The 22,110-nt window shown below is 39.2% G+C and overlaps 1 long non-coding RNA gene across 1 annotated transcript; it reads right to left on the minus strand.

Annotated features, from left to right (window-relative positions):
* Positions 1 to 2,797: 2,797 nt before the first annotated feature.
* LOC102078571 (uncharacterized) lies at positions 2,798 to 18,918 on the minus strand. Its single transcript, XR_003220106.1, has 5 exons — positions 18,779 to 18,918; positions 18,624 to 18,684; positions 5,252 to 18,370; positions 3,440 to 3,523; positions 2,798 to 3,187 (listed from the first exon to the last, which is right to left on the minus strand). It is a non-coding gene; the product is annotated as an uncharacterized LOC102078571 (long non-coding RNA).
* Between the last annotated feature and the right edge of the window lie 3,192 nt (positions 18,919 to 22,110).

Genomic DNA, 22,110 nt, shown 5'->3' on the forward strand with positions numbered 1-22,110 from the left:
GTGTTTTGCAGTCATCTGTCTCATGCACGTCTGGTCAAACACATACTGTATTTCAATCAATACAGTGGTCTACAATGGCTCCTTACATGATAGTTGCCCCCCCTTTCTTGAGGATCCTCCCGCTCCACTTTCCTGGCTGTCAATAAATAGAACAAAAATTTTATCTCCAACTTTTATTTTCCCGAACAATAAACCACAAAAGGAAGGTAAGGCATCTCTTGTAGGCTCTACTTCTTTAATGTTTGCTAAAATTTCCAGTCCGAATCACATTACACCTGCACAGGGAGAACAATGAAAGAAACCTGTTACTAGGAACTTAACTGACACTATTAAAAATTTTGTTTTTATTGCTAAAAATTGCCCACGCTTTTCAAATCCTGGAGAAAAAGTGATTTATTTATGGTTAGTGATATTTAAATAATAATAAGACCTGCTGTTTCTGCCAGCTTGACACATGCACACATGCTGTAACAGATGCCGGCTGTTCTTGCTGCCTTATTTGGTCGTTCCTGTGACACGCTGCACTGATACACGTGAGAGTTTCAAGACTGTTCCTTCCAGCCAAAAGATCACGTTTCAGTGCACAACTGCACACAGACATGGATACACAGAGTGTGCACGTAACAGCTGCTGCAAGCCAAGAAATTTCTCTGGAAAAAAGATAGTGGAGAAAAAGAAACTAAAGGAAGCAACTTAGAAACGAAGAGAGGGGAAAAGGTGAAGGGAACAAAATTAAAGGAGAGGACAAAAGACAAAGAAGGGCCACTTCAAGTTTGTTATGTGCATGCACTTTAACTTTTTTGCATGTTATCTAATGTTAATAAAATTACTCTGAGAGTCAAAGTTTAGATCCATTCCTAAACCAATACATTGCATGAAATGGCATGCAAAAAATCAAAAAACAAAATATCAACAGATAACACACAAAATGTGTTCAAGTACTTTCATGATAGCAGGGTGTAGATAGAAAGAGCAATGCAGATGTTGCATATGTTGTAAAAAGACAAGAGGTCAGAGATTAAGGGTTTTACACAGCAGCCCCAACATTTCTGAGAAAACAGCAGAAGGAAATCTTCAGCGCTTCAGCACAGCAGATGCAACCTGCCGTAAGACACTTTTTTCAACACAGAAAGCAGTGAGCTTAAAAGAACCAAAAGAACTGAAAAAAACATGGAAAAAGCTTATTTTAGCAAAATGGCTGGAAGGTATGTAGGTCTTCAAAATGCATATAAGCAGTAATCACACGATTGGCATTTGACAGCAAATTTTGTGACAGCTGTTGTGTCAATTTTGATGAGACCAAGTTTCCTCAGTACACAAAAAGCATCTCCAGAAGATTTGATGTAGAAAGATTTGCTGCTTTTACTCAGGAAAGGAAAACACCAAGTGACGCATCTTTACAGTGGGAGCAGACTCCAGACAAATACAAACTTTCTAATCTTCTGTCTACGGCACAGCTTTCTCGCCTTCAGGGTCACTGCAGGTACAAATATAAAACAGAAAGATGCTGGAGAAAGATTTTGTGAAGCAGCTTCTCTATGCTTAACACATTGGGAAGCTTGAATGAATTATTTGTTTAGTTTATCAGTACTTGTGAGTGTGCATTGATTTCTTTCTGCATAAACCTTTGTCCAAGTGCAGTTTCCTGATGGTGGAAACTTTAAGTGTGAGATGCATCAAAGTATGTGATCGACAGTGAAGAGGAAACAACCCACCACCAATAAAAACGAGAAAAGGATCCACAATGTAACCTGTCTACAGCTTCAGCTGGACCGGTGATGGTAACAGCTCTCAGAGCATCATTTGCCAGTAAAAGTTGGCTAATGCTAACATGGTGGCAAGCAAGCTAAAGAGGCACTTGGAAACCAAACATGCCTTCAGAGATAAACTAGACTTACTTCAAAAAAAGCACTGAGTTTCATGCAGAGACCCTTTGTTGGGCTATGAAAGTGGAAATGGAGTGGTATCAAAATATCATGCTATATCTATGGCCTGTCAAAAATGGCTTTGTCTGGCAATACAGTCAAAAGAGGAAATGATGACATGTCCGATGACAGAGGCTATTCTGCAGATACGATGGCCAGATGTGCAATGGAATTTTGGCTTTCTTTGGTCTGCATGGCTCTAATTTGGTCAGTGTTAGTTTAGTCCATTCACTACACATATACACATACATGTTCATCCACACTCGCAAAAGTATTCCTTTTCCCCCTCACTTATGCTTTTCAGGAAAATGTTCTACTCTATATGAATGATGGCAGTGTTGATTAAATTCATGAAATAACAGAATTTTTCTGTTTTTTTCTGCATGGAATAACCCTTCCATGATATTCCTGGAAATCAGTGAGTGGGAATTAGATAATGGATGTAGCAGAGGAGCACACTGCACTCTCCGGACATCAATCACCATATAAATGTCAAAAACAGCTGAGCTTGCGGCGCACATTCAAACCCACAGCGGTGCACACTCACACGCATGCACACGCAGCAGATCGATGAGCAAACTGACGACACAGACATTTTTAGATACATAAACACGAGCGAAGAAACAAGCAGGGACACACATCATCTAGCTCTTTCACGTGAGCTCATTTATTCACATAAAGCAGACACATGAGCGCGAACACAAACACATACACACGGCTGGCCTGCGCATGCTCCGACCTCTCAGCTGCTTTCAGCTCCTGTGTGGCAGATCGCTGGAATTTCAGAGTCAGCAGGCTTGAAACAGCAACACATTCAGCTCTGGATAACAGTAAAGTGTAGCATATTGTACAGCCAGGGTTACAATTTAAAAATCACTGCAATGGCTTTTATTTTTGCTTTTATTTAGATACATCCAAGATATTTTTTTAGATTTATGATGACAAAAGGGGTTTGAAACGTCCACTCTTCTATCATAGATTGGATGTTTCAAGCTGAAATCTGCACTTACATGAACAAATTCTTGCAAGCTTGTGTGAGCTGCATACAAGCTCCCAGCGATGCCTGTATTTCAATCTGCTAATGACATCATTTGTAATATGTGATGCTGCAACCATTTTAAATGTCTGTAAACAAGGTTACCAAAATAGTCTCATGAAAATCGGCCCTTGGGTCTCAATACAAATGTGTTCTGTGTTTTCCTGTGGGGAGGGGAGCTGAAGCCTGCAGACCACCACAGGATACGCCAGGACATGCCCAGTTTCTGTCAATAGAGAGAGACAGAAGGAGACACTGGTATTAATTAAGCTCTTTTTTAGTTGCGCGGGAGACAAAGACGGAGGTCTGGCTTGTCTTTTCCTTTCTGGCAACTCAAATTCAAGTCACAATACTGTTAGATCTATAAGCAGTAGCCAAATATAGACATCATCTGCAATCATTAATAATTATATATATATGTTTTCCTGTATGACTGTATTTAAATATCGCTAAATTGTGGACCACAATGCAGACAAACCTCGACCTTTGGGGATCCCAAGCTGTACTCCATGATGTTCCATACACCTTAATTTTATTTTGCGTGACAGGTATATTCATGGCTCTGTTCATCATGAAACACAGACAGAGTCAGAGAGAAAAGACACATGTCTGGACATGACTCGAAAAAAGAGAGACCCTCTCTTTGTTATGAGAGGGACAGACGGGGTAATCGGAGAGGGTGGGAGGAGAGAGAGAGCGACAGGAAAAACTGCAGATGAACTCTTCATTGTCTCTGTCTGACACGTGTGCGTGAATGAAGAAGTGGATGAGAAAGAATCTCATTAAACTGTTTAATATGTCACCTTTTATTTCTGATGCACAGTCCGGCTGAATTATCGGGAACAAAAGAAGTCAGCAGTGTTGTTTCACTGACCTCGTATGGATGTGAAGGACTGACCCTGCTTTTTGTGTTTGTGTCACTGCGAGTTAAATCTGGGGGAAACACGCAGAGGAAAAGGAAATTTCTCTACTTATTTGTCTGTCAGATTGAAGGAAGGAAGGGGTTCGTCACGATAGATATTACAGGTCAAAGGTCATGGTCAGGGTTTATATTTGGATATGAGGAAACCTACACTGGCTTCACAGAGGTGCCACAGTCAGGGATTCCCCTTTAGCTGATCTAAAAGGTTTAGATCAGATTATACTTTTTTTCTGACTCACTTCTAAATTACTGAAGTGGAGAAGACTGCCAACTGGTGAAAAGCCTGACACAGTGTCAGATAGTGGTTTCTTTGGTCGTGTCAAAAATAAAAACAGGATATTCGAAATTTCTGACTGCACTTGTACTACCACTGCTATTCTGTGTCCCCAGGGTCGCTGCCAGCAGACAAGCCCCATGGGCATCGCTATGTGTCGCTATGTTCACGACTGCATGTTCATGACTGTGTCTACACTTTGAACTCGCAAAGAGTTTGTTAAATACTCTGGTAGACTGAGCAGAAACCGATCAGGCTGTTTTTGTTGTGTTAATGCATAAAAAAATCTACATCATGCAACGCCCGCTTCAGCTGCTGAAAACCAGCCCGACCTTATCGAGAGGAGCGTAGCACTTGAGAACTTATTAACAATGTATCTTTTCTCCTAGTCTACCAACAGCAAATGTAATAAAGGCAAAGTTTCCAGTCAGTCACTGTAAGTCGGTTAAAACTGTAAACTGCCAAATTGTTTCAACACATTGGAAGATATTGTAACACTCATAAGGAGGCCCAATAACCTCAAACGTTACAACACGCAGCCCACAAGAGTTACTTGTGCACACTGCTTGCAGGTCTCTGGGTTACTGGGTTAATGGTGCAGTTGAAAAGTTAAAACCAGTTTACTGTAGCTTTGTTGTTTGTGTGTTGCTGCAAAAGTCAGAGGAGATTCTGAAGAAAGATAGATCAAATTTTAAGGCGTGTGTTTGATTAATACTTCTCACCTTTCTCTCTCTTTCGCCTAGTGAGAAAGAGAGAAGTTTGGGAGAAGTGGCAGTTTTTTTTCTCTCCACTTCTGGATAACAGAAAAAGTCCAGCTGGCAGTTAATCAGGTCATTAATTATTATGGAGCGGGGGGAGCTGTTCTACATTGGTGGGAGCTGCAGCACCTTTATTAAGGTGTTTCACTGGCTTTTGTTTACAGTTTAAACTTTTTTTTTTTCATATTTGTCTGTCTGACCTGCACTGTAAATATGCTACACTAAGCCAGCGCTTAACAGACGCTCTGACAGGTGGCCAGTTCAAAGGCTCTTTCTCCCTTCACCGATTAGCCATTCTTCATTTCAACTGTATTATTAAAGGTAAGATATACTTACTTCTTGGCTTATGGCAATTCAGAGTCTGAGCAATGACTTAGCTTTATTTAAAGTGGATTAACCCAGAGAGCCTTTGCACACTCTGCGGGACAAATAAGCACCTCTGCTTTTCAACCTTTCCTCATCACCTGACTTACACACCTGTACTCGATCCCCTCATCAGCTCCACCTCTAACCTGAGTGTAAACAGTCCTGCTTTTATATCCCATTACATGGTCAAATGTCAGTAAACTTTGAGTTTATGCCTCATTTAACAGAGCTGTTACACATTTGCATCAACAGGTAAAAGCAGCAACAATTAATTAACGAGGCAAACAAATAAGAAATAAAGTTGTTTTTTTTAAATGTGAATTTATTTGTTTTAAAACACGAGAGAGAGAGAGAGAGAAAGAGAATCTAATATAATGCCACTCTTCATCAGAATCCTGGTTATTTGATTTTTCATTTGTTTTCCAACACATCTGATGAGTTTAATAAAACTGTAGTTACATTTTTTAAAAAAGGCCAAGCAAAGACAACAAAATTTTGTTACTTTTAATGAATGGCAAACAGCCAAGCAGTGAAAACCATCTGCTAACTTCGTATTCTATGTGTCACTGATTCAAACATAATCATAGTGAAACCATGCATGTCATAGTGAAACCAGTTTCTGAATGCTGATCCCATTAACCTCACCAAGGTCCTCAGTGAATCACAAGAGAGAACCACAGAGCGCCGAAGCCACGTTAACAGCTCTAAGTTTATTAATCCAGAGATAAGGGAAACACTTGTCTTTTCCAGAAGGAGGGTTACATTAAACCCTCACTCTATAAATGTCTTTATTCATAAAGTTTTGCATTGATGAGCAAATTAATTTGCAGGTTTACATTTGAACAAAAACTGAAATCCCAGTAGGACACCAGTTCACTTTTCAACTTAAAATGAGCTCTTTTACAATCACTCAGTCATCAGTGTAAGGATGGAGACACTAATTATGTTACAAATTTATTACCAGCTCAGAATAAAGTCTAAAGTCTCCGTCTTTTAAATACTGAGACTGTGAACAGTAATGCAGCTGTCAGACTGTCAGACAGTCAATATTTTCCACGCCTCACTGTTCAAATCACACTTTCTGTATCTGTTTGAAGCCTTAGACACAAGACACGGATCACTGATCAATGATCAGTCAATTATCGTGTCGTAAACGGTCACACTGATGTAAAATGTCTCTCACAGCTGAGATCTTGGAGATGATGTGAGTAGTTTAACAAAGAGGAAATGACTGAGACTCTGAAATTGAACTGATTGCGTTTTAAATGTACTTTTTAAATGTGGTTACAGACTGAGTGTAATCTGATTACATTTCATGTTGAAATTTGTTGACAGAAATGTAATTATATTGATTGATGTACTGCTCACTGGGAAGACCAGAGCAGAACTGCCCAAAGGTAGCTTATCAGAGCCTCTGTAACAGATCAGCAAACCGTGTCCAGGTCAGAGTCCACGTGCACGGCACTGTGGACCTTTAAACAGTTTAGGATCATGGATTCAGATCAGATCAGGCCCAGATTATTTTACTCTCTTATTTTGTCCCAGCACAGTCTGTATTCCTCATTTATAATGGCTCATTCTCCCAAAAGTATACTCAACACAAATTAAAAAGATTATAAATCTGTGAAACATTTGACCTTTCTTATATTTCCCTTTACTCATAAAGCTTAGAATACCTCTATAAAAATGAAGTTATTACATCAGTACATGCCATTACTTTAAAACCTGATGGCAGGAGTCATTCAGTCTCTGTCAGGTTCCAGCTGAAAATCAAATGTAAATTTAGGATTCCAGTTTCAATTAATGACAATTTGGGTAAATGATGATCAAACAGTACAAAAAGTGTTAAATTTTTCAATCAAACTATTGTACTGCCTGTGATGATGGTGATTGAAACGACTTATTTCTCCCATCGTGTTTTTTTTTTTCACATAAATCTCACTGTGAGCACGACACGCATTCGTATTCCTCGGTCCACTGGAAGAAAACGGAGGCTCTGCTTTTTATTTACCCGTTACCGTGGTTAATCTTGGCATCCGAGCCCCTCTGATGATGGCTTTTTTCTCTACTCAGGCATGAACTTAATCAACTCTGAGTTTATTTTTAAACTCAGAGTTTGTTGAACCTGCTTCCTGGAATAGGGCCCAGCTTTCACAAGTAGCAGCATTCCAACTCCTGGACAGGTGTTGCTCAGGCACAGCTAGAAATCAGTCATGTAAATAATCCTCTGTATGAGTTAGTCAAGAGAGGCTGTGTCAGGCCTCTTATCCCCACAAATAAAGACAACATGTTAAATATGCTTAAACCTTTTGGCTCCATTTGTTTGTGGTTGTTTATTAAAATTATAGAATCTTTATAAAAGATGAGCTTCAGTGTGTGAAACAGCTGAAATTGATAGTAAAGACCTTTATGGGAAATCCACAGTGTGCTCTCTTGATCTATGGCCTCAGTAACTTCCTCAGTAAGTTTATGGTCTCAGCCACAAGTTTCAGGTCTTATTGAATACGCTATTATGATTATTGTATAAATTCCAGATAAAGCATGATATGCTTTATGGCAGTGCTACTGTGTAATTGAAAGGCTGCTACCATATGAGCATGCAGTATCTTTGGTTTCTCAGATCAGCTTCTTGCTTGTCACGTCTACTTTTAAGTATATGTATGTGAAGTGCGTGAGAGTGCTGCAGGAGATATATGAGGACAGTGTGACAGATGGGTTGAAGTTGGGGGTGGGATTACATCAGGGATCAACTCTGGAGGTATGCACAGGGGAGAAGAAACTCATCAGTAAGATAGTATATGTTTATGTCAATGACAGGGAGGCAACGGTGTAGCTGCAAGCAGCAGAGTGGTGACATTTGAAATACCTGGGGTCAACCATCCAAAGCAATGGACAGTGCACAAGAAAGAGGAAGGTGAAGGGAGGGTGGAGTGGGTGGAGACAAGTGTCAGGGGTGATTTGTGATAGAAGGATGGCAGCAAGAGTGGAAGGAAAGGTTGGCATGTATGTATGTTTTGGAGATGGTGGCACTGGCAAAAAAGACAGGAGGCCGACCTGTAGATACTAAGATTTTGGGGCCGGGACTGACCAATGAGTACGTCAGAGGAACAGCTCAGGTTGAGTGGTTTGGAGACAAATCCTGGACAAGTGCAGAGGAGGGATAGTGGATATACTGAGCAAAGGATGTTGAATATGGAGCCACCAGGGAGAGGAAAATAGGAAGACCATAGATGCGGTTTATGGATGTAGTGAGAGAGACATGGAGGCAGATGATCCTCTGTAGCGACACCTGATGGGAGTGGCTGAAAGAAAAAGAGGGTGATGGCAAAAATGCTTAGGTCAAGGCTTTCGCTGAACAATGGGCGAAGTCATGGTGCCTACATATATCCATCTTTTACACACAGTTTATGAATAGATCAACAGCCAAAATAATACTAACTTCCCTTCACATGTGCTTTTCTACTGTATTTCTCAAAAAGAAAAAAGCCTTTTTGCTAAAATATAAACAACAGAATAAGTTTTTAAAAAAAAACAAGATATTTGAAATAAAACCCTGTTTCAAAACAAGTGAAAAAAAGACCAACTTAAGTTCTCTTTGTTCAGATGAGGTCATTCAGATTATTACTTCCTAGTGACTGATAACCAAACATCTGTTAGTAGTAACTGTGAAATCCCAGCTGTGAGCAGCTCTTCACTGAAAGACACTCCTGAGCTTTAATCTGCTGCCAAGGAAGCACGGCGACTGTTAATAGCTGACAGAAAACTGCAATGAAAATCATTCCTAAGCTACCTACGAAATGTGTCATTCATTCACAACTGCACAGTCATACTGAAATCAACTCAGGTTTCAGGCATGACTGCCGCGGATCACAGTGACACATTGCATATTTTTAGCATGGCGGTGAGTGGGGGACATGAGGGTATTAGAAGATTTGGGATTAAAGTTCCTAATTTCTCTAATGTATAACTCTATGAGTAAAACAGCAATGTGGTGGGCACTGCAGCTACTGCAACTATACATAAAAAGCAAAAACAAAACCCTGGCATTGACGCATTGACATTGCATCCCATGGTGCACGACGCAGGATTTTTTTAGGTACTGAGAGTTTGATTGTTCCTGTACGTCCCAGTTTCAAAGTTACCTCAACACCTTGGGATCTTCTGTTGTATTCTTCAAGCAGTCCTGGTGCAGTTTGTGTAATGTTGTAGGGTCCTACCAAGTGAGAACACCCCCTTTTGGGTCTTCTACAGCAGAGAAGAGTTTGATTCAGTTTGGGGGTTTTTTTATATCGCATCAGTCACAGCAACAGTCGACTCAAGGTGCGTTCTGTTTTAATGTGATGACCATATAAGAGAGAAAAACCACAGTGATCCCTATGAGTAAGCACTTGGCAAGGAGGGAGGAAGAGCATCTTTTACATTAAAACCAGGCTCAGGAAGGAGTAGCCAAGGGATCAGGGTGAAGAGGAATGTATATTTGGAAGATGAAATTACTAAATGTAAAATGAATTGTCTCTACTATATCTGATATGGTTGGCTGATATTTTCCACAATTTAATGAAGCATGTGAAGGACAAATATGCTGCCTTACTCCCATGGGCAAAGATAACTCTGAGTCCTTTTCTGTTATTGGATATTCTTCATATTTGAACAGCTTACGTAGGGCCGTGTAGCAAGGCACTGGAAATCATCAGCATATTTCTGAGTATTTTCAGTGCTGATGTACCTGAAAAAAAACAAGCACAGAGCTACGGTTAGGGTTAAAGATTGTTTGTGCTTCTTCCCCAGAAACTTCAGTTACATATTACGCTTTTTTTTTTCATTATCTTGGGTGAAAATCCCACATAACGCATGCTTATGCTTTACTTTTCCTGGGTTAGGGGTTTTAAATCTTAAAAAACTACAACAACCTGCTACTTTGTGGCAGCAATTTGTCAGCATTTCATCACAGGGAACAAAGCGGCATCCATAAACAAATGTGTTCTGGTCTCTACAGAGTCCTGACCTCAACCCCATCCAGCAAATTTGGGATGAAACAAAATACCAGCTACAAAGTGAGGCATCATTACCCCTAATTAGCGTCTGACCTCGCTAAAGCACAATTACAGTAGACAGAGAAACCACTAACAACCGCCAACCTCATGCTTTTTGTCAGCGGACTAGGGTACAACTGCATTCAATTCTTGGTCAATTACTCTGCTTTGACCACATTTATTCATTGGCTCCAGCTCCTGGGCTAGTGATGGAAAGATTACGCCCCTGCAGATACCAGAAGGTTTGTCTCTTTTCTGGTATGTTGCTCTTCGAGGCTGCTCCTTATGGCTGCAAGTGAGAGCAAATTCATAAGTTTGGAGTCTCTGACAGAAGCACAACCTGGAGAAAATAATAGGACAAGTTATCCATTTCACAAGACTGCTCAGCAGGTAATAACTCACTCTACTGCAGACTGGCTCCTGCTTTAGCTCTGCACCTACTAAAGATGACATCTTCTCCCATTAACAAATCAATCCCTTCATAAACTCTGTGCTATTGAGCCCTCTCAAATGAAATGTAATGTGTGACAACCAGATAGGCGTACTCCATCTAGTGACAAAGGTTAAGAAATAGATAGATAGATAGATAGATAGATAGATAGATAGATAGATAGATAGATAGATAGATAGATAGATAGATAGATAGATAGATAGATAGATAGATAGATAGATAGATAGATAGATAGATAGATAGATAGATAGATAGATAGATAGAAAGGCAGAACCTCATCATTGAGGTTAACCTGGAAAAGCTGACCCGTAAACCTCTTGACACTAATAGCAGATATACAGATATTACCTGTAATCAAGGTTTTTAGGCATTGATGGTGTGTTTCAGACTCTGAGCAAACTCAGAACTGAGCAGAAACTCCACTTCTGTTTTTGGTATTCACCTGCAGTCTCAGTTTTTATGGTGTCTCACAAGGTTTGTGACACAACTTGGTAAAGCTCACGCATAAGTTGAAACCTCAGCTCAGCTATAGTTGTAAGTCAGCGTGCACCACCTAGAAGAGGAAATCAATCTGTATTCTTGTCTTTACACTGACTCTTTATGCAACTGTGGCACTTTAAAGTTTGAAGATGAAGACTGAAAAATAATCGAAAACCCCAAAGAAGATTTTTCCAGCTAATGAACCCGAGATTTTCCTCATATCATTCAAGACATGGAGAACGGCGTCTGTTCTCCTGCTAGAGTCTAAGGAACCATAGTCCTGTGTCCTTGAGCGAGGGCTACAGTGTGATTCTAAGTGTATAAATGGAGGGACTGGCTGCTAAACAGTAGCCTGTTCACTCAAGCGCTTTGCATAAATTAAGAATAGTGAGTAGACTTTTAACAATCTCCACCACCCTAACCTCCCAGACACCTTTGGCTGACAATAGCATCAGCGTTAATGTTTTACAGCACCGTATGATAAACTTCACGGGAAAACAGTTTCAAGAAAAAGAAGCTGATAAAAAGCTTTCTAGACTTCTTTGAGCCACAACAGCACAATGACCCACAATCAAAAGGACCTCTGTTTAATCAGTGAGACTAACAATTCAAAGAAAACACACACACAGTATTTGTTCTTATTTGCACTAAAGTGACCTTTCAGCATACCTAACATGAGCCGATGATCATACAATAAGGGGGAATTAAAGCTGTTTTTAAATCTTCAACAAATCCCTGTGGCTTAAACATTTTTATCCTAAAATAAGTGATAGCAGATGAATCTGTCCAGATGCAAATGCTGCATTTGTTAAGCATCTAGCTGACCCTAATTGTGTTACGATAGATCTAAGATGAAATGCTTACAGGTCTGCTTTTTATAATCAGCATATCAGCAGAATTTCTTTGTTCAATATGAAAAATTAATTGTTATTTTGTAACTGTTTTGAAAATGATGGTCAACTAAAAAAAAGACTGGGACTCCTGCATACTCTCCACTAAGCATTACTGACCACACTATGCATATTTACTGGGTTCAACAAATCAAATTAAACTAATATCAAATAACACAACAAACACAATCTAGGCAACCTTAAAAACTTTCCAGAAGGGAGATTCCTGGTTCCTGGTTGATTAAATGGGGAAAAAATATCAGACTGGACTAGAAGTCAGAAAACTCTCAGAAAACAGTCATTATAGACAGCCTGAGCCTATGGCAGGAAACTGATTCAGGCTTAACTTAAAAATTTATCAGAAATCAAAATTTGAAGCCTAATGTTTAAAGTACAGAGGGTGTCTGTCTTCTGAACCCAAACTGGGAGCTGGTTTGGCAGGCGAGAGGGGCCTCTTGTCTGGTTTTAAAGTCTCCAGAAACCAGGAGTAGGCGTGCAGTCTGGGAAGGAAGTGCTCTACTGGGGTAATATGGTACTATGAGGTCATTAAGATGTAATGGGCCTGATCATTTAGGCCTTAGGAAATGCCAAGAATTTCAAACTTAATCTTTCTTTAACCAGTGAAGAGAATCTAATATTGTAGAACACAAAAGCCGCAAAGGCAGACAAATGTCATATAAGCAGTTAATAGCTAAATTACATTAGGTAGGCTTTTCAGTACATTTCATTTTAAATGTGACATGTTTTATGGTTCCGCTGTGCTTAAAACTGTTTATTTAGTGTCTTATAATGTTTAAACATTCACAGCTGTACATGTCGTTCTCAGATGTGTAAGTTCAAATGTTACTGATAAAACAAACTTTAATGTACCGTACACTGAGTTATACTCCATAAAACACATATCAATAAGTGAGTTATGAATAGGGAGTGGTAAATGTTCTAAGGTCACTTTTATTTGTCGACTATTTGAACAGGACATCCGATTCTTGTTTATCAAAAGATTTTTACTTTCTTTACTGCTCCACACCCTAATCCTAACAAGCAAGGAACTCCATATCCAATCTATCATTACAATGACAGCACTGTTGGTAGTGAATCATTTAACTGTTATATTTTTCCACCTGACCAGGAGCAGGAACAGGAAGTACTAACTAGGACAATATACAGTGAAGCCCAACACTCCCACACCTGTTTAACTGTTTCTAATCTCTGAAAATATTTATTCCCAGTACCACCTACTTTTCAGTGTCTGTTATGCATGCTGACATACTAATGACGCCAATAATTCTCATGCTAACAAAGTAAATTAAAAGTTACTTCATTTCATTAACATTCATGATTCTTCTTTACTAACACTGAAAAACCTTTAGAAGTTAGTGGAGATTTTTGTTTATGTGAAAACAATATTTTCTGTATTACTTTAAAAATGCACTTAAAACAAGAAAATTAGCAGGAAATCAAGGAATCATGGCTTTCTTACAGGATGGGTAAATGACCTGTTAAACTGTTGTTTTTCATTTGGAAATATTAAAATGAGATAGATCCATATCTGAGTGACTCAATTTAAACTCACTTTTAATACTTAAGATAACAGCTGTGTTTGTATAGACAGTTACAGGAAGTGGAAGGAGTTTTGTTTCATTAGAACAGAATTTCCCTCTAACGGTCACAACCTGGCAGGTGTGGATCAACGCACCTGTAAATCTTTTACTTACAGGTGAGTGTGTGTGTGTGTGTGTGTGTGTGTGTGTGTGTGTGTGTGTGTAGTCTTCATTTCCATCACAGTGTAAATAAGATCAAAGCTTGTCCCCAACTTAGATTTGGAGTTACGATATGTATGTGGACTAAAGTTAGTCCTAATCCAACACGTTTTCCAAGACTTTCAAGTCACAGCACGCAAAATATTAACAAAATATTCAAATAAACTAGTTTTATTCAATTTGCCAAGTAATATTTTTATTTTTATTTTTTTGTTTCTTTCCAATGTCTACATGAGATTGAGAATTATAAATGTAACTTTCACCTATTCTCTCGCTTGACTCTAGCGGTTTGTGAATTTTCCACAGAAAGCTACAGAAAGTTAATGGCATAGAAATGAAGTCCACTAATCACTGATGTCAACGAACAACTTGCTCACAACACAGCAAACAGCAAACAATCCACATAAAGATTTTTTTTTTAAAACGTCATATATGTCTGTAAAGATTTGGTATTCTCTTTTGTCAGTGATCATTTTTAAACTGCACAAAAAAGATTTTCTCTGTGATTTTTCTCGATTACAACAGCCATTAACTTTTGGATGCAGCTGCATGTGGGATTAGCCGGTGTTTACCCTGCTAGCTCCCTGCTACAAAGTCTGAGTGATGTCAGGTTGTAGTCGTGTAAGAAAAGTACAGCTAATACTGCAGTAGTGTGAATACTATTTCCTACTATAATGCTGCATATCCATACCCAATTCGAGTTCATGTGTGGAATCAACTTATGTCTAAACCTTCTGCTCTGTAAGTGTGCTGATGAGATGTAAAGATTAGCTGGATGATGTCTTGATCGACACCTTCAAGAACTACCTGAGCCAGGCAGTTTCAAATTCACCCCCAGCAGCCTATTCTGTTTCAGGAGGCTAGGCTTGAAACCAGTCTGCACTAACCACCTCCCTGGACTCTCTCCAGTTTGGAGACCATTCATTCACTCTACTGATGACACTATATTCCTTGCACTTGCTTCAGCCTCATCACATTTGAAGACCTCTGGAGTAGGACGCTTGTGTCAGAATGCTGTTCGCAGATTCTAGTTTAGCATGCAGCATAGTCATGCATCAGTACCTCCCAGGAAAACAGAGCTCACTCGACATCAACACCTCTCACTGTAACTGAGTCATAGACTTTCCTGACTGGGAGGCCTCGGGCAGTTTGGATTGGCACTGACCCTCACAAAGAGCACAGGATCCCTATGAGCTGCTTACTCACTTTAGTGATTCATCATTGTATTTTCCGTCCAAACCACTTCTCAGGTTGCAGATAACACGGTGGTGTGGGTCTCCTCAGCAACAATGAGTCATCAAACAGAAAGGTGCAACTTTTTTGGTGAACAAAAAACTGTCTTTATGTTCACAAAACAAAAGGATTGTCATTTTGTTGAGGCTTTCCCCCACCACCTACCACCCCAGTGTATATTTCAAGTCCCTCAGTACCATCTCACTGGATAAGAAAGGGCAGTATCTCCACTGCTCATTAAGAAGGGCAAACCTCCCCTTATCATCATCACCCATAGACATGAAAGACTAGATATGCACCAATCCTTTTGTTTTTTTATTAAATTCATATATTTTCGTATTTACTCAGAAGAAAAAAATTGCACTTTATCTTTCCATGTGAGGCAACATTAATATCAACTTAAACACAAAGTGGAAATGACATCAGGCCCAAGATATAAAAACAGAAAACAAATACACCTGCGTTACATATATTTGCACAAGCCATCTGTCAGCTCAGTGTGAGAGTGTTTACTGGAAGCTAGTTTCAGCGTGGAGCCGTTATAAGACAAGATGATTTTTATCAACTTCATGAGAATTCATTATATCACTTTAAATGCAATGAGAGTTTTTCAACAAGTGTCACAGATAAAAATGAAAGAACTGGAGTGAACAAAACAGAAAGCATCGTCTTCTCAGCTTTTCAGTCACATCAACTGACTTGACCACAGTTTATGATTAAGTCAAAGATACTGCAACCAAGACAAGAGGGGAAAATACCTCCACATGACTCACCCTTTGTTAATAGCCTCATCCATGCTAGAAACTTCTGCACTGCTGCTGTTGAAGTAAACACAAAACAACAAACCGACAAATGAACTGAACACATGGACTCACTGATCAGACCAATGTCATGTCCAGATATCTGACTGGTATATTCCTATTAAAGGTCCAGGCTACCCATAGAGAAATTATTCACTCTTGGCGCCAAAACACAACAGCAGTCACCTCAAGGTGCTTTACACTCTCAAGACCATACAGTAATACAGATAAAAAACCCAACAAAGAAATAAACCCCTTTCATCAAGCACTTTGGCGACAGTGGTAAAGAAAAACTCCCTTTTAATAGGAAGAAACCTCCAGCAGGGTCAATGACGGGGAACCATATGTCACCACTTACTGAGGGTAACATAAAAGTTTCTATAGCATATGGGCCAACACAAAAAGACAATAACTCGTGCATCTTAGTTCCTTGTCACCTTCTTATATATTAGATTAGGTTAGCTTAAGTGCCAATAACAATATATCCAATCTATCCATTTGTACAACTTGTAGTCTTTGAATATAGTGGCACCATAACTTTATCTCAGTAAGACAAAATTTACAAATTTTCATAGTTCTCTGACTGGTGATTGTTATCTGCACTGTAAGACCTCATGTATTCTTACTGGTCTGTTTCTGCCACTGAGACAATGACCAGGCACATTTTACATGTTGCTTTCTATCACTTTGTTGCATTATAAACCATCTGTGTACTGTTTCCCTGACCCCTATCTCTCACTGTTTTTGTTTTTAGTTTCTATGTTTTCAGTTGAGTAGTACTGTTTATATCGTGCTGCTCACATGGCAGTGTACGTAATGTCCAGAGTGATGTTGTTATATGAATACCCTCGTAAACAGCCAAACTGTTAAAAAATATAATCAAATGTTAAAGACTGTATGCTGGGGCCAAGCAAAAACCTATGCAGCTAAAAGAAGAAGAAGAAGAAGAAACCTGTGAGGAAGTGCCAAAACTGCAGTTCCTTCACTGCCTCCAAAAATACAGGTTTTTGCAGCTTGGTACAAGGAAAGGTTTTGGCCACCATGGATAAGCTTACCAAACTTGTTAGCATCAGTTAAAACATTAATATCAAAGCTATAAATGTGGAATCTGAACCAGAAAACTGAATAAAGTATTGATAGCTTTTGTTTTTCTTCTTCTTCAGTAGTTACTGGTTGTTGCTGTTTGGAGAGAACATCTACAGCAACAGTTCTTATCTTCACATGGATGAACCCCACCAGACAATGGTGGGGTTGTCTCAAGCGTCTAATGAGAACATTTTGTAGCGGTTTATAATAATGTCACACTATCAAGCTTTAGTAAGGTATTAGCAAGTGCTTAAATCATCATTTATATATCATTACTCCTTCTTAGTGTGTCATTTAGAAATACATTTATAAATTTGTAAATCTTTTACTGTTACACCAGGTACAGCTATCACTGCTACTAGAGCATGGCTAGTAATAATTATAATCATAATCATAGTCATAATAATATATCAATATTTATAAATGGTATACTAAGGAGGAGTAATGCTATATAAGCACTTGCTAATACCCTATTAATGCTTAATAATATGACATTATTATAAGTGCTACCAAAGAATTTAATTTAAAAAAATTGCCACTCAGAGAAACCATTTTTCTCACGCAACATTAAAAACAGGTCCTTGCGAGGTTTTGGTTTGTCATTCACTCTGGATGATTTTGGTTGCTTTCAGCCAGATACTGGATTTGCTTCTTGCACCATGTGACAGGTCATCTCTACCTGGGAGTGGATAGTATTTCAGTGTCTCTGTTACTCTAGCTGCACCCTCAGCTTAGACGCGCTGTGCTTGCAGTGCTGTTTTTTTCAACAGTCACTCTGTCAGCTGGTGTGTCCACATCAGCGCTCTGGAGCTGCACAAGCAACACTCTGAGTTAATGTGTTACTAGGTGTGCATGTACACAGTGTACCTGGAAAAGGTCATAGTGGTGACCGTGTGTGTGTTTAGATTCTATCATGTGCTAAGAAAGCGTACAGTCGCAGAGGCTAGCATTTTGCACTGCATGCAGCTTTGTGTTTGTGTGTGACCGAGAGCCTTTATTTATTGAAACAAAGGGTGTAAATTGAGCTTTACCCTGACCTAATTTTCCATGTCAGCTCAGGACAGGATCATCATGAAGGCATCATTTTATTTTATTTAAGTTGTTTCATTAGACAAACCAGATTCTAGAAGATGATTTGTAATAGTATTTTCTAAAGTACCGTGGCTCCTGGTCCTGACAGCCAGAATTTGATGCAGTTCTGTCCTGATGCTGCTTGACAGTGGTCTCGTGATAGCTGATAGCTCATGATAGACTATCCCAAAAGGAGCAATCCTGCTGACAAAGTTCTTCAATAACCAAGTCTGGAAACTCAACATCTTCATGTAGGAAGGAATCCAGGATGTTGTTTCAAATCATCTTATTTATACACAAAAGGGACAATTAGGGGAAAAAAACAGGTTTGAGCAACATTCGACATTGTTCCAAAAATAAAGTTTAACTTGTTAGAAAGAAAATGTTTTTTATACTTCAGATATGCACACTTTCAATTGATTATGGCTTCATTAGCTGCTCAATCAAGAATGCTGATGCAAACAGAGCACTCAACAAATGCCATGTTAATTCACATTACAGATACAGTAAGCCAAGGAAAAAAGGAAAGTACACTTACCTACATGTTTACAATGATGATGAGTAGAGAGAGATGCTGGCCACCAACAGCTGAACCTCCACTGCGCAGAAAAACATGACAGGCTAATGTTTCCTGGTTTGGGCGTTAACAGGCTCATTCAGCCACAGTTTTACAGTAAATTTACTGGAATTTACTTGAAGAGGTTTGAATGATTCTTCCATAATTTTCTGATTCTTAACCTTGGAGCAGGCAATAGGTTCATCTTCGGTCTAAAATAAGCTGCTTTAGCATACACACTAAAAAAGATGATGTGGTTTATAATGTTAAAGCTACTGTGGTGTCACCCACTGTTTAGTCCATATATGAAGCCTCAAGGTGAGACTTGTCAATCACAAGTCATTAGCCAGTGAGCACATCCTGGATAATTCTTCACTCTGACATTCAGAATGACAGAAATTAACATGATGCCTCAAAATGAGTAAAACTTAGTAAACGGAAATCCGGACAGAGGAACGTTTTCCTATAGACTTCTTTAGAACAATAAGCCTTTTTGCAATCATGGCTATCGCCCACTAAAGGCCATTACTAAGAATGCAGATTCAGCTCATGGGTCAGCTTCATTTTTCAAACTCAGAAGCTTTGACAATCTTTTATACTGTGCGTTTTAGCTACTCCCTAGTAATGCCGCCTTCCCTTTAAGGTGTCTTCTGATTGGCTAATCCTCCACAAATAAAAATGAACAGCAGGTGGGCGGGGCTTTTGAGTTTGCAGATAGAGCCGCCTGCCAGAGACGACCAAATAGGGAGCTCTCAATGACATCATAGAAAGCTGGAAGCAGAAAAAAAATCAACATTTAGAATAATTTGGGGTGTTTGACACATTATGTGAAAATGTTATCAGTATATAAAGAAAAGCTGAAAAAGCAGGAAGGGGGACTTGAAGCTCAAACTTAAATATTCAGGATATGTTGAGTCCTGAAATCATCTGGCTCCCCTGAACATTGAAAAATGAATTTTCATGATACAACATCCTGAAATGTGTAGCTTACTTTCCAAACCTCAAGCTGTTACCCAACTTTAGTAAATTCAGTCTTTTTTCCAACCACAACCTGAAAGTGAGTTTTAAAACAGATGCAAAGCTGGCTGCAGAAAATGTGCAGGTTGCCCAACTGACTATGTTACTGAGTGTGAGCATTTGTTGACTGGAGCCTGTGTTGCTTCAGCGCAGATGGTTGGTTGTTGCTGAGGGAGGAGAGCCCAAATTATCTGACTCAATCAGGGGTTTGAACCCACAGCACTACTCCCGGAAACATACCCAGGCATCCTGCCACAGAAACAGTTACAACCACAGACGGAGGTGTCATAATGCATTAAATAACTATCTTTTCATTTAATTCTGGAGAAATTCTATATCTTTCTATTGTGTACACATTGTGCATTACTTTAACAAAACTTTAACAAAAAGCAATGCATTAATTTAGTTATTTACCCCTTAAAGAAAGTAACTTTTTAAACCACGTCTACAACATTCCCACACATGTGATGCAACTACGAGTACGAAGATGTATGTATGAATATGACAATAAACCTTACATATCACCAAATTTTTAAACATGGAGGCAAACTGTGGCCTCACAATGTGGTGCCTTGTTTTCAATATTTTAACAGTTTTTATGGGTTTCCGAGGAAGTCCATGTGCTTTTTTAGAATCAGCATAAAAAAAAGCAAAAATATGAAAAAATAAAAATAAAAAATGAAAACTAGAGGAACGAAACTTAAATTTAAGATTCAGACTATACGGTTTGATAACAGCATCATCAGGGCGAGAAATGGGTTCTAGAAATCACTCCACCTCCCTGAAATGCATAAACTCCATTTGAATGAGCCAAATGGAGGAAACATGCCTGAAAAGATGCAGCTGGTGACAAGAAATTGTAGATTGTAGGTTTGTAATGAAAGCTCTCAACTCTGTCACCAACAGTTGCTCGTCATTTTGCTGACTTTCCAAACGGTGACAGAGACGCTGGTCAATAACGCGGGCTAATGTCTCTGCTTGCACATCATCCCACCATTCTACATAATAACATTGTACGTAATCACAAACTGAGACCAATATTTTCTTATAGCCATCTCTCATAGTGTGACAAACAGAGCAGAAAGTTATTACAGTGCTTGTTGGAAAAATATAATTAGTGTTGCAATCATTAAATATTAATTAAATATCATTTCACTTAATTTGCTGCCCTGAAATGTTAACAGCTATATTTGTCTTTGATGGGCCAAACCTGAACCGTCTGTGTGTGTGTGTTTGTGTGTGTGTGTAATATGCAAATATTTAATATATGAGCATGTGCGTGTATTGCCCTGATGAGAAATTCAGCTGGGTGTGTTGTGTGTGTGTATGTTTACATTTCCTTCAATGATTTAGCTAGAAAACACTGTAGTACCAACCTTCCTGCACAGCTTGTTCTCATCCCCAGGATGTCAGTTAGTGCCAGTTTGTAAATTATGGACACGGTGTCCTTTAGTCTGTGCCGTGACGCATGTTGCTTTACGGGATCAACGAGGATCCACTCTTAATTTACCACTTACCATCTGTCAACAAAACGAGTTATTGTTGTGAAGGGCTGTCTTTTACCCAGTCCCTTAATCTAACCAGTGAGTGAATAAAATAAACCAACAAGTGGGGGAAAAGTGGGTCTCTGAAATGGGATGGTTACCTCTTAGTTGTTGGGTTAAAAGGCTGGAAAATGTATTATGTCACTGATTGTCCTCACAAAGATAGGTTATACATATATATGCATGGTATTTAGTATTTTCAGTGCTTCACAGTGATATCGCATGTTTTCGCCGTGGGATGGGAGAAGACATAAATTCCACTGCAGTCTACGGTTTTGGTGTGAACAGTAAGAATGTTTCCAGTGGGGTCGGGAATGATGAGAAATCCTGTACAAGCAGGATCAAGAAAACTGCCGTGTTCCAAAAAACACAACTTCAGTGAATAATAGTGTTTCAGCTGAAGTGTCAGTACAAGATCTTGTTTCAGCATCAGCACGCATGATTGCCATTGCACTTTAAAGTGAACTTCACAGGTCAAAGCCCATCACGAGCTAAAAAGAAGTGAAAAATTCTGAATTCAGAAGTATAGAAATAAAATTTATGTATGGCTTGGTAAAAATCAAACATAGACATAGAGACCAGTTAGGAAACTGGCAAGAGATGGACATGTGAAAGCCTGAAAATCTCAACCTTCGCAGTCTCATTTAAATGTAAAGCGGCACAGAAGAGTGTGTAACTCCTCAGTAGTTAACCATTATTTAAACTTTTAAAGTCGGTTCTGTGTTTGTGAGGTCTGTGGAGGGGCAGGCTCCAGCCTCTGTTCGGCTGACCTGGACTTCACACGTTACATCGAGTTTTCCTAGAAAATTCTGGTGAACGAAACCTTTGAACATTTCTCCACCAGCTGTTCAAACAATGACAGACTGAGTGAGACAATGATGTCAGCCAGGTTCAGCAAGCAAGGTGCA

The sequence above is a fragment of the Oreochromis niloticus genome, linkage group LG5 (assembly GCF_001858045.2).
Source record: "Oreochromis niloticus isolate F11D_XX linkage group LG5, O_niloticus_UMD_NMBU, whole genome shotgun sequence".
Lineage (NCBI taxonomy): Eukaryota > Metazoa > Chordata > Actinopteri > Cichliformes > Cichlidae > Oreochromis > Oreochromis niloticus.